We start from the raw sequence: 13168 nt of genomic DNA on the forward strand, positions 1-13168 counted from the left end.
TACATGATCAACCGTGCCCTACGCGTGACATTTTTCTTCCCCGACTTTCGCGACAACCGCAATATATGTGTGATCCTTTGCATTTTAATTTACGTCAATTCCGTATTTATTTTTACACAGATCATGCTTCTTACGCATCTTTATCGTTCTCGTAACGTTATTTTCCATGGGACACAAGTATGCGACACTTTCCTCGGGTTCCTTTGCACTACGACTTTTTTTTCGTCCGTCTTTAATTGACAGTACAATTATCTGTAATAAATAATAGCGAAGTCTAAATCGCGTCACGAGCACGCGATTTGAGCACCGAGTGCGGAACGTCTTCTGCGTCCGTCTCATTTTCGCTTCGAGATTTGATCGAAGACAATCGATCAATATCCTCAATATACTGACTTATTATATGTACAACATACCAGATCATCCGCAGATAGTATCATGAACGTTTTTACTTTAAGAGGACCCTCGACGGACGTTCCGCACTCGAATTTAAGTACGATACTCTTTAGTACAAGCACAGTACTCGACTGTACAGAAATAGATAGAATGAGAAGCGAAAAAAGAAAATGTGTGTGTGTGTGTGTGTGTGTGTGAGAGAGAGAGAGAGAGAGAGAGAGAGAGAGAGAGAGAGAGAGAGAGAGAGAGAGAGAGAGAGGGAGAGAGAAAGATAGTGCGAATGAGCGATAGAGTGTGAGCGTGAGAGAAAGAGAGCGAGTGAAAGAGGAACACGTAAAAGTAAAACACAATTACAACTTCCGCTCAGCGCCTCAAACGCAAAACATACTACTTGTAATCGTAACTTCTTTGTCGCCATGTATTTGCCAACGAATGATTTATTAATTATTATTTTTTCCTTTTGCCTTCATTTTATATTAATATTATTTAGAGAGCAACAATTATTAACGCTATGATGATAACGATAATCTTTCTAGATACTTTTTTGCTTGTTCTCTTGCGACAAATTTAACAGCGACACACACAACAAAGACGTACACATATATGCATGCACATCACGTGCATATGTTATATACATATACAATACGAGATATGAACATCTGTAAATACATATACGAAGATCACCCATTTGCGATAAGATAACGATGATTTAGCGAAGTGCGAACTTCATCGTCGCGTCGCCGCGCCGTTTATTGGCGTTCGTTTTTATCAAGTAAGAACAGTCGCTTGCTTAAGGAACTCACAGGGAACGCTGGGTCGGTCTCGAACTCGCGCTGGAACTCACACCTCTCGTTCGCATGAATTGTAAAGAAATCAGAAGAAATCGCGAGGAGAGACTCGCGAGATCCCGCGTCGATCGCGACAGACCGAACGTTCGAGTCCTGTTCTTTCTATTACAGTATACTTCCTTTCCGTTTTTTTTTTTTTCTGTATACACATATCATCTTCTGGACCTTTCGAACATTCCAAAACGCTTGTTTCCCTCTTTTTTTGTCAATTTGTAGAGCGCCTTGTATTCAATTTAGAGCAAAATAAAGTCTAGAAAGGCAATATCCCAACCGCGTTTTCTACATCCCCCATAATTCTTATTTCTTACAGATTGAGACGCAACGATCTTGTCTTGAGAAAAGTGATAGACGCACGAGCGATAATGAAAGGCAATCTCTTTCAGGAACTTTGCATCAAGTGAGATTTGATACGATTTCGTGTACGGGCAGCAGTTTTATAGTCGGTGATATTGGACATTTCGAACATCGTATTTGTTATTAATAACTTATTTAATTAAATAGAGGAAAGGGTCTATCTAAGTAATTAAAAATTCAATCGACAACATTTGTGATTTAGCATTTCTACTTTAAAAAGGAAAAGAGGAGATTTATCATTTATAATTGAAGAGATTATACCGATTTGTAATTGTGAACTTATATTTTCTTATCTCTTTAATTCGCAAGCATTACTGCAGAGTAATTTATAAGCGTTTATTCGGCAATTTTTAATATCTCTATAATTTACGTTAAAGGAAAAGTATAAAAGCCTAGATAATGACAAAAATGTAGCATATCTTCAAGAATGACAGAAGATAGAAGTCGGAGTCTTTGAGGACTGAGCTTCTTCGGAAATCATTTAATTACTGTTTCCGCATACTAACTAATTCAATTTTTTGCAGGTGCTGCAATCGGCGGTGTAAATCTCCGTCCGGAAGAAGATTCATGAAGTTTCATTACTCAAAAACGTGAAATCGACGAAGGATAAGAAGAATACTCGAGGAAATGTAATTAGTAAAAATAAAGAGATACAAGAAAATTAATCCACGAACATTAATACCCTAATCCCGATATTGATATTGCTTTCCTGATTACATTTTATTTAAAGCAGACAAAATTAATTATGAGTTTCAGAGAGAAAGCGTGATGTCAAAGGAAACCGGCAAGACAGGAGTACACAAGAAAGTTCTACGATTTGTCGTCAATAACTACATCTAGAATCTCTCCAGTACGTGTGATAAAATAACAGTAGCAGGATTTTAACTTTGCATCTTGACGAAGAAGAATATTTTAGAGTCATGTAGCCCAGGAAATAACCTAATGTTTGCTGATTCTAAAATCTTCTTTCATTCCGATGTAAAGTTACTATTCAAAACTGATTTCATTTTATGATACGTTGCCTTCGGATTTCACAAGAGATCGCGACATAACGATTAACACTTCACACACGTTTCATCCAGGGACTTTCTCAGCTATAGACATTCGCGAGAAGGTCCCCCTACAATGAGTAGATAATTATTGCCGTCGTCGAGAGCCATTCCTGTCCCTCGATCCCGCTCCCGACGCCACATGCTCGTTGTTGCTAAGCTTGAGATCTTGAATGTCGTTTTTTTTTTTGTTGGCATGGCCCGCGCCGTTGTAAAGAGTACAGTAACCACGCGTGGCCCCCGCCTGAACCGGGGGGCACCGCGCATGTACAGCCAACAGATCGCCAATACTAATCGTACCGTCGACACGTCTGCTTGCGTCTTTTACAGGTTTCTTCGCCGGCCTCGGTTGGACCGGCGACGGCTCGCGGCGCGTCTCGAGGAGCGCGAACTCCGCGACGACGACGTCGTCATCGACGGCTGCGAGCGACGTGCCGGCGCCGCTGACGCCGCAGCGTCGTCCTCGGCTGCACTGTCCGTCGCGGCACGCGACCAGCCGCAACAACAATCACCCCAGCATCAGCAGCAGCGGCGGCGGCGGCCTGGTGCATCACGATCGCCGGCACAACTGCTCGAGATGCGGTAAGAGCTACAAGAACGCGTACATCCTGAAGCGGCACTTGCTGTACGAGTGCGGCAAGGCGCCGTCCTTCAGCTGCCCGCACTGCGCCTTCAGCTCCAAATACGAGCGCAACCTCAAGGCGCACATCAATCACCGGCACGTCGATCTACAGCCGGCGCTATCCGGCATCGTCGTCGGTCACCGGGAAACGCGTCACCAACACGGCAGGGAGTGACTCGTCAGAGTCCTGCGAGGTCGCGATGTAAAACGAGAACGGTATTTTTGATAGGATCTCAGATCGATTGCGGCCGCAATTCGCGGTTGAGGCTGAAGATACGAGCCAAAGTCCGAGTGTCAAATTTACGTCAAACTTGTACCGATGACTATTATTCAGATATTCGCAAGATGACTGTGAGAAATTTGTGATATTTAAGGAATGAATACGAAGAACGGCAAATTTCTTGTGCAAATATCTGAATGATATACTTTTACATTTTGTGAACATTGAGTCCCTAATGGGCTCAAAAATATCAGCTTTTTTACTATTTTTCGGAGATATGCTTTTTTATATTGCCTATTTTATCACGTTTTATTTTATCGAGCTTATTATTGCTTGTAAAAAATAATTTGCAAATGTTTTATTTATTTATTCACCCTGAAAAAAGAAATTTGGAAAATATTTATTTTATTCAGACTTTTAATTTATTTTCTATGTATTATTGTTTATGTAACGGGTAAAAATATGTTGTATAATTCGCACGTCATTGCTAATTAGTCGCATAGTCGTGCGATAGTAGTTGTACGACGAACTGATTTTGAGTTTTCGTAAGCATGCTGATTAAGTTCTAATTAAGTTAATTCTAAAATATAACATTATATATTCGCGTTCTCATAGCCAAAGTGTGTGCCAAAAATTAACTTAACTAAGTCTTTTAAATTATGCTCTCTTTCTATTTTTCATATTGCCTATTTTATCGCGTTTTATTTTATCGAGCTTATTTTGCTTGTAATGGTGATTTAATTCCCGTGTGACAAGTAATTTAACATAAGACGGATATTTGAGAAATCTATACCAAAAGGATGCGTTTTTGTCTGGCACTGGAACGTTAGCGATGTGCATTACATAAGACAATATGTATTTCAACCGCTAAATATTAGGATTTTAAAAGTCCCTTGTTCAATGTTTATTTTTCAGAGTAAGATTACGGCGAAGCTTATTTGCCGCCTGTACGATATTATATAGAATGAAAGGACAAGGAGAGATAAGCGTTTTAAATAAGAAAATGATAAAGTAAATATTGAAAAAAAAACATTAGTGATCCGCCACTGTGGCGCGAAGTTAGTACTTGTTGGTTCCCGTTTAACGATATATAAATGGATAAAAAGTCAAATAAAAACATTGTTGAATATTGCAAACTTATGAAAGTGTGCCAAAAAAGTGTGAGAAAATCGCGTTCTGTTGTATTTTTCAATAATTAACTCTATCACGATTAATGACACGAATATCTGCCGCCAAACATCGCGGGACACAGATCTTCATTTTTCGAGCGTCTTATACGCTCCCTACTTTTTTTCAAATCAGTCTGAAGATACAGTAATTAAAAGTAATTCGTTAAAAAAAAGACACTTTTTTGGGACATCTTCGAGTTTTTTGCAGATGGCTAAATTGCCCAATTATTTTTATACTAATTATAAGTGATTACGAGAGTCGCTAGTGAGATCTGACTGTAAGGTACTTCCACCTTAATCGTCAGTCAAGCAGAGCGAAATTCTCGACGCAACGAAACACCCCCCGACACACGTAGATTACCGATCCTAGCTATCTAGTTCAGCTTAGTTTAAGGATTGTTAATCAAGTCTAGTCAGACCAGTCTTTTCTCGTTGTCTTCGGGCGATGATCTATGAACGATAAAGAGAGATCTTGGTGGCATGCATCTGTATATGTGTCTATGTGTATATATGTATACATATATATCATATATATGATATATATATATATATATATATATATATATATATATATATGCATATGCATATACACACATTTTTGGTGAGTGAATAATTTTCTCGCACCTGAACTGATATAAACAAAACTATTGGCAATGCTATTAACATTACTATACATACACCGATTGCTAATTATTGGCAATGTAATGAAATCTTAATACTCGGAAATATTTGCAATAATTACGCAGTAAAAAATAGGTGGAAATTGTAAGATGGTACAATTCACATCTACAATAGATGAATACAGAGCAATCTATCCTTCTGTTAATATCCTTTTTCGACGGATTGTACCAAGATTTCTGATATTTGAGTGTCGAAAGTACATTCATTGTTACCGCCCGAGACAAGATTAAATAATCCTTGTCTATCGTAGAATTGTGTGTAGATTGCGAACTAGATAATAGATAATAGATACATGAAAAAATTTTTCCCATAACCCAAAAATATAATCGTTGGAGATTCAACGTTTTACAACGTAAAGACAAAATTGATATCGAAAGCTATATTTAATACATAGGAAATTCATTAGTCGTGTTTGTTCGCGTCTTTCTATCTGAATTAGAATCGTCTAGTCTAAAAAACGGCCTAAGCAGGTCGGATACATACACAAAAACCTAACTCCACATTATTACATTCAAGATAGAGAATATATTTAAATCAAAAAAGGTACATATATCGTATGTATTATATATATCATATACATACATATTATACGTATGACATAATACCGATAATTTGCAATGATATATTACGACATAAATTATAAGCCATACTCTGCAAAAAAGGGCCCTTCTTGGTCGGGACAAATAACCGATTAAACTCGTTTGTGATCCATTTCAATGGAAGATTTATGACTTCATAAATAACATATTAAATTAAGTACAATCAAGTGATTTTAATTAACAATTATTTAATAAAAATTACTTGAAGTTTCTTTATACACAACTTGTACAATAATAGACTTGCTTTCTATAAATTAGATTAGACTGAATTACTGCTACAGAACATGTGTATGAGATTATATTTTCTTAAAAGTATAGGAAGTTCGATAAACGCGAAATCATATATAAAACGAAGATTTATGTTCTTTTTCTTTCGTCAAAACTGATGTAGTTTTTATTCTGTCTGCCATGGGTAATTAATTAATTATTCATTGCATTGACTTCCGCGAATTATTCTAATAATTAATAATAAAAATGTGTCGATCGATTACAACCGATGTAAATACCAATACAACGAGGCGACGCAAGCATCGTTTCAGAAATCGTAGTCTTGAAACGTTTGCGAGAATTTTGATAAAATAATTCGCGCGTGAGCCTAACATATGAGCTTCCTTCGAGATCCAACGAATTCGAGAAGACATGGAATCAAGGACCAAAGGATCGACAGAGAACTTTTTTATCCTAGTCAAGCCTTGTCCCGACCAAGAACAAGTGATTATAGGACAACCTTAGGAATATTGAAGATCTCGTATTTATTCTACAGTTCTAGAAGATCTTTGAGTGTTACCCTCTTTCTCTCTTTCTCCGTCTTTCTCTCTTCCCATATTTATCTTCTCGTACCTATCTATTTTTCTCTTTGTGCTAGAAATTCATAATCTCGAGCTAAGCTCTTTCCTATATATCTTGAAGAAGTCTCGAATAATCTCAATTTAGACGTCATATCGACGATTGATCTGTATCTATTCGCATTGATCTATCGACTATCTTTGAACTGAACTCACTCGATTGTCCGATATTTCACGATCACGATCGTCCGATCGGTATTCCTGATACGAGACCTAATTGTTTGGATCATCGACTGCGACGTAGCGCAATGAAAAATTCAATCAGCAAATATCACGGATTTTTCGCGCGAAATATCGATCGGGATTGCTCGTGAAAGAAAAAAGAAAACGCGCGACTGCGGACCTCTCAGCTTCCACGTGCTCCTCCTCGTTGACTTTGAAAATTTCGAAAGGATCTTACACACGTCCGGGCGATCTTTCCGCTGACTCGTGTCGTCCTGTATTTTTCCTTTCCTCATCTTTCTTTCTAAAAACGATTTACTGATAAGGGGATTCTCGTGTGTCGTCCAAATCGACTCCATGTGCCTAAAAATGTGATCAAAACACGCTGTTGTAAAATGCGACGCTCGTGCGTTGCATCGTCTAGTTTCTTGTTGTACTACTGGGATTCATCCCATTCCCGCGTATTATCATCCTTCCGTTTTCGGAGAAAGCGAATATTCTGATATTCGGCACAAATAATTTATAGGAGCGAACAGCAAGTTATATTCGATAATATCTGTTTCAGCAATAAAATCAAAATAGAGAACATTTTTTACTATGTGTAGGACAACGGAAATTTACATACATGACATTCTAGAGTCCAAGGAATGCTTTCTTTACTACCACAGAAACCTCTATTATTAATACAGATACAGTCGAATTTGCTATTTTATGGAAAAATTTATAAGTCCGTGTTTATGTTAATATATAAACACGAGCAAAAAATAACAATTTTATTAAAAATACAGCGACGAAATTGAAAATTATTACAAGCATGATTTTCTAATTAGAATGAAAGAAAATCAAGTCTCTACGTCTAATTACGACGCAACGGACGAAATTTTATGCGCGTTATAAAAGTACAATGTTAATCCAACAATAAATTTTAATTTTTCTTTCAGAATAGACAGTTGTAACGTTTTTTATAATTTTTTTTATCAATTGATGCGAAAGTAAAATTAAAGATAGTAAAATGTTTTCCACATGTCACGTGGCAGAAAAACTTACGAGAATAATTCCGGGGCTAAGTGGTTGCATTTATCTGTTGTAATTTTTCATATACGTATACGCGCAGAATGCGATCGACGTTGTTATATACGGTGATTAATGCAGCGTAACATTCGACCCCATACGAAATGTGAAAGCGAACGGAATGTGTCTTCCAAGTTTTCCATGTTATCGAAGCAGAGTAGAGCCAAAGTGCAGCACGAGAGAGGGGAATTCTGTTTTTCGCGCGATTTTGCGATTAGATATGCGAGAGCAAAACGGGATATACAGTGAAAGAAAAACTGAAAATAGAAAAAAACAGTGGGAAGGAAAGTGCGAGGTGAGAGGTATACATTTGTTATTAACGCGTGGACAATGCGAAACACACGTGCGACTGTCCCATCGATCTGTGTTACAACTGTCCTCTCGCATGTCGACTAGAAATTTTCCATTTACAATTTCTCAAGTCGTGAAATTAAATTCTGAATATATGCCACTTACGTTAACGATTATGTCTGATTATTTTAAAAAATCTTATAGTTGCAAAGTTCGTCTATTAAAATTAATTTAATGGATTGATATTTAATAACATCGTCACGGAAAAAATAGTTAATTTCAAATAAAATAGGATAGACGATGATGGCGATCGTAGCGAATTTAAGGCACATAGCAATTTTTTAATAAAATGACGTTGATGAAATTAATGGTAATTTCTGTCGCCCTGCGAGACGCAATCGAGAAACGAATTATAATTAATTCGCACGCATTCGCGTTTATCTTGCGATTTTTGTGCCAATGTACGTGAGGCCAGCTATTATGCAATACTCGAGTCATCGTGCAAGCCAATGAAGAATGGCTGTACACGAGATGCCTATAGAATTATTTTGAAGTCACCTTATATATAGATATAAGAAAATAAAGAACTATATATATATACATATATATACATATATATATGTATACTATACAGAGATGAAAAAGCAAAGATTCTATATACATATATTATATATATACACGTATATAAATACATGTAGCACACGCGCAACTATATATGTAAATATGCATTATAATACATATATATATATATATATATATATATACGTGTATGATTTTGGACACGCGGGCGAAACAAGTCCAAAGGGGCAACGCGAAACCAAAGAGATACCTCTAGTTGTTAAGGTGATTGATGATAATAATTAGTACGTAAGCGTTTTGGCTCCTCTCCTTTGTTGGGAGCTCTTCCGGTTACATAACTATATGAATAGAGGACAAAAAATATAACGGGAATTCCACCTAACACCACAGTGCTGCGATTTTTCATACTGGCGGCATTTTAACAGTATAAAAAAGATTGACGTCCGCGTTGTAAAATGATCATAAATTGCAATTTTCCTATATGTATTTCGTTTTAAGAGTGCACGTCACGGCTCTACATAAAAATGTTCGAATAATTCCCGTATTCTCCGCTCTCCTTTTCGCAAATCTATGGTACAAGTGGTGTTATGCAGTATTCGCGTTAAAAAATGGCGATACAATATTACTGAATAAACGGCCGAGAAAAAATGCGTAATATTGTTCATTAATGTAATATGTCCGAGATATATCTACGATTTAATTAATCCCATTAGATCATGGGTTGATTGCGCGACTTATGTCCATTTCTATTAATATAAATTAACTTTAATCGCGGTTAAAGTGAACATACTTTTCATCTCTTTCTAGTTCTTAAAACTAGAGAAAGATAAAAGGTGAGTTAAACCAAGATCAAAGTTAATCTGCATTGGTAAAAACGGATATCAGGCCCAGTTGCACCAACGTCGTGTAGCTTTAAGCTTAGCTTAACTCACTCTTCATCTCTTTTTAACTATCGCCTTTAGAAACAGACGAAGAGTGAGTTAAGCTAAGGTTAAAGCGACGTTGGTGCAACCGAGCGTTACACTTCCATTACTCGAGTTCATGTTTTTTTTTTTAATACCTGTCTATGCTTTTCGTATGTAATATCTATGTATTTTACATTATATGATTTGATTGATGATTGTTTATAATATCAAACGCGGCCTGCATAGTATTGCCGACTTTTGCTTTACATGCATACAACTTATTTACGAGCATTATATGTGTAAAGTCCCCCATTATAAGATAGGCTCCTAATATGCGATAGCGAGGTTTCTGCTAAACTAATAGGTTCTATCTGTTGGTTCCATCATGAACTTATTGCCCTTGGAGTAAAACCTATTTAGTGGAAAATTCATTATTCGATCGTGCGTGCACTCGCCTACTACAGTTTTCAGTTCTGCACATAAACTTTCGGCAATCACGCAAAATAGATGTGGTATCTCATAATAGGGGACTTTCCTCTATATTCTTTTTAATTTACTTTTGTGAGCAGTTTAAATCATATATAATTATCACCAATTGTGAGTGTATCATTAATAATCGTTGTGTTAGCGAGAATACTCGACAAATAATAAAGAAATAAATTTAATTATTCAGCCAGATAGATTTCGTTCACGTGGCGTGCTAAACTATTTTTATCGTCAATTTATCTTTCCCTATTATTTTATAATTTCTACGATACCTTGTTCCTTTGTCATATGTAATTCGCGATTATTTAGTAAAATTGATTAATTTTACTTTATATCCACACAATATTCCAAATTTTCCATTTGAAATGATGATTTTTATCTCACCAATTTATTTCTCTCCATTAATTTTAATTGATTGTATGTGGTGGTTTGTATGGTTTTCAGGAAATCATTTCCTGTACAGGAACATATTGTACAGGAACGTTTAATGTACAAGTTTGTGTGAAATAAACAATTTTACTCCTTTTGTCGATGAAGAAATTATCGCATAGACTTGAAATATATATATATATTTTTTTTTGTATTAAATTTCTTGTATCACAAAACTTTCCATTATAAATCCAATAAATTTCTAAAACTATATATATAGTTTTAGATATATATTATAAGGAAATATATATCTCCATATATATCTCCAATATATATACATATATGGGAAAACTGTGATAAAAAAAATTTAGTACAAAATAATAATTTCAAAATATCGTAAATTTGCATTTATATCTATATATAATTGTTTCATGTCGCGTAAAGTGAATTACATCAGAAAATAATATGTGAAACTAACATATATATATGTTACAAATAAACCGAATATCCTTATACATGCAATATCTTTTTTAAGCAGATATTTATTCATCATATTAACTGATTTACGTTATAACTTCCTGTTCTTATCGTACTGACATGTTTTTCGTATTCTGTATTTTCAGGTCGAAGGCAGTGTAATTGTGGACGTCGTTTCAAGAGAGATTTTTCTCTCTACTGTCATCTACAACACGAATGCGGATCGAAATATCATTGTGGATATTGCTCATTTAAATCATCAAAATTGCGTGACTGGTACAGCCACGTAAAAGAAGTGCATGGCCGTGAAATAAAAATGAGCAATGATTAACAATATTAATATTCACCGAAATTGTTATTAAATCAAAACCATTTTTTTTGTTTACTACGCAAATGTAAAATGTAACATTTCGGAAAGGCGTCTCGTATATTTCATATGTATTTCAGAATTTGTTTGTCTTAAGATAGCACTGACAATAATCTTTCTTCATTTAAAAATAAACTTTTTATGTGCAAGGTATTTTCTCTTCCCTTAAAGCTATTAAACAAGTCAAATGTCCGACAACCGTCTTCAATTGAGGCTTTTTGCTTTTGAATGTCAATTTCTATTAGTAATGCGACGATGTGCGAACTATTTTTATATATGTTTCAAATAAATAAAGTGTGATCTCATGCATCGATTGAATTATTTCATATTAACAATTCTTCAGTAATGCAGCAGCTTCCCGTATGATCTCTCGATTTTAAGAGTAAAATCTTCGAATAATAGATTCTTCATCCCAATTACTTTGCGCTTGTAAGATATCTAATGGTTATTCTCACGCGCACGGACCTATTTGATTGTAGGCCGCCAGCGTCGTCATCATCATCATGCTCAGGATAAAAACAAGCCCTTCAGTTGCAACCGCTGCGGCAGAAAATACAAATGGAAGACGTCTTTACATTGCCATCAAAGGGACGAATGCGGCAAGGAGCCGCAGTACAAGTGCTACTATTGCCATTACAAGACGAAAATACGATCGAATTGGATTCGCCATGAGAAAACTCACACAAATCCTAAACCCGGGCGCAAACTGTCTACGATTTTAATAGCGTTGTAAATAATGTTTTAAATTTAAAAAATATAAAAAATGGGTCCAGTTTTATAATCACTGAAAAATTTCAATCACATTTTAATTGTATTTTAATTGTAAAAACAACAACAATGTATGAAGAATTAATTGTTAGAGATAGATTTTTCGTATGTCATGAATGAGTAAACAGAAGACTTTAAATGTATCCACAATCTAAATAGCTTCAGAAAATTTAAAGTTAGCAATAATATAATGATACAAGATTAAGTTTTACAAAAATTGTATGAAAATTCCTTGTTTTTTAAGGATAAAATATCTCTAATTGTAAGTCTGTTGATTTTCGTTCCTTAATTTTTATAGATTTTTAGAGCATAGACGCGTTATTTCTTTTCGAGTTTTAAATTATTTAAAATTTTTTAAAGCAAAATTTTGTTAATAAAAATTATTTAGCTTTTTGTTTGCATAATTTTTATCACATTTTTTTATTTGCTCGTTTTAAGTGATTAGTTATTTAATATTATACAGTTTTATATCTGTGTAAAAGATGGACATACAATACTCTTTTGTATAGATATAAAATTGAAAAAAATTATTACACAACCGTAATTTTTTAATTTATCCAGGATAGATACATATATACGCGAAAATGAACAATAATTCTCGTTGAGAGCAATTATGCACAGCAATACCTAAATTATCAAGCTTATACGATATAAAACATTAATCTGAAATATATACACATTTAATATGTAGAGAGTGTAGAAACTTAACAATCTTGGCCAAAGATTTAAATAATTATTAACTATTTAAGCTACACAGAAGTATATGTGTTATATTATAAGCCCGATGATTCTCCGATACAATTTTTAGTCATTTTTTATGCTTATTGTTTATACTAGATTTTCGTAAACTCCTAAATTTATGAATGCTAGAATAATATATGTTCTAGTACCTACGCATTACACGTTACCTCAA

General features: G+C 35.0%; 1 long non-coding RNA gene across 1 annotated transcript; it reads left to right on the top strand.

Moving 5' to 3' along the window:
- The first annotated feature begins 2976 nt into the window (after nucleotides 1-2976).
- Nucleotides 2977-11796, top strand: LOC139774645 (uncharacterized). The gene is made up of 2 exons (XR_011718630.1): nucleotides 2977-3226; nucleotides 11267-11796. It is a non-coding gene; the product is annotated as an uncharacterized lncRNA (long non-coding RNA).
- Nucleotides 11797-13168: the final 1372 nt, after the last annotated feature.

Source organism: Temnothorax nylanderi, unplaced genomic scaffold (assembly GCF_030848795.1).
Source record: "Temnothorax nylanderi isolate EJ_2023f unplaced genomic scaffold, tnyl_v1.0 TNYL_tig0004_pilon, whole genome shotgun sequence".
NCBI classification, from domain to species: Eukaryota; Metazoa; Arthropoda; class Insecta; order Hymenoptera; family Formicidae; genus Temnothorax; species Temnothorax nylanderi.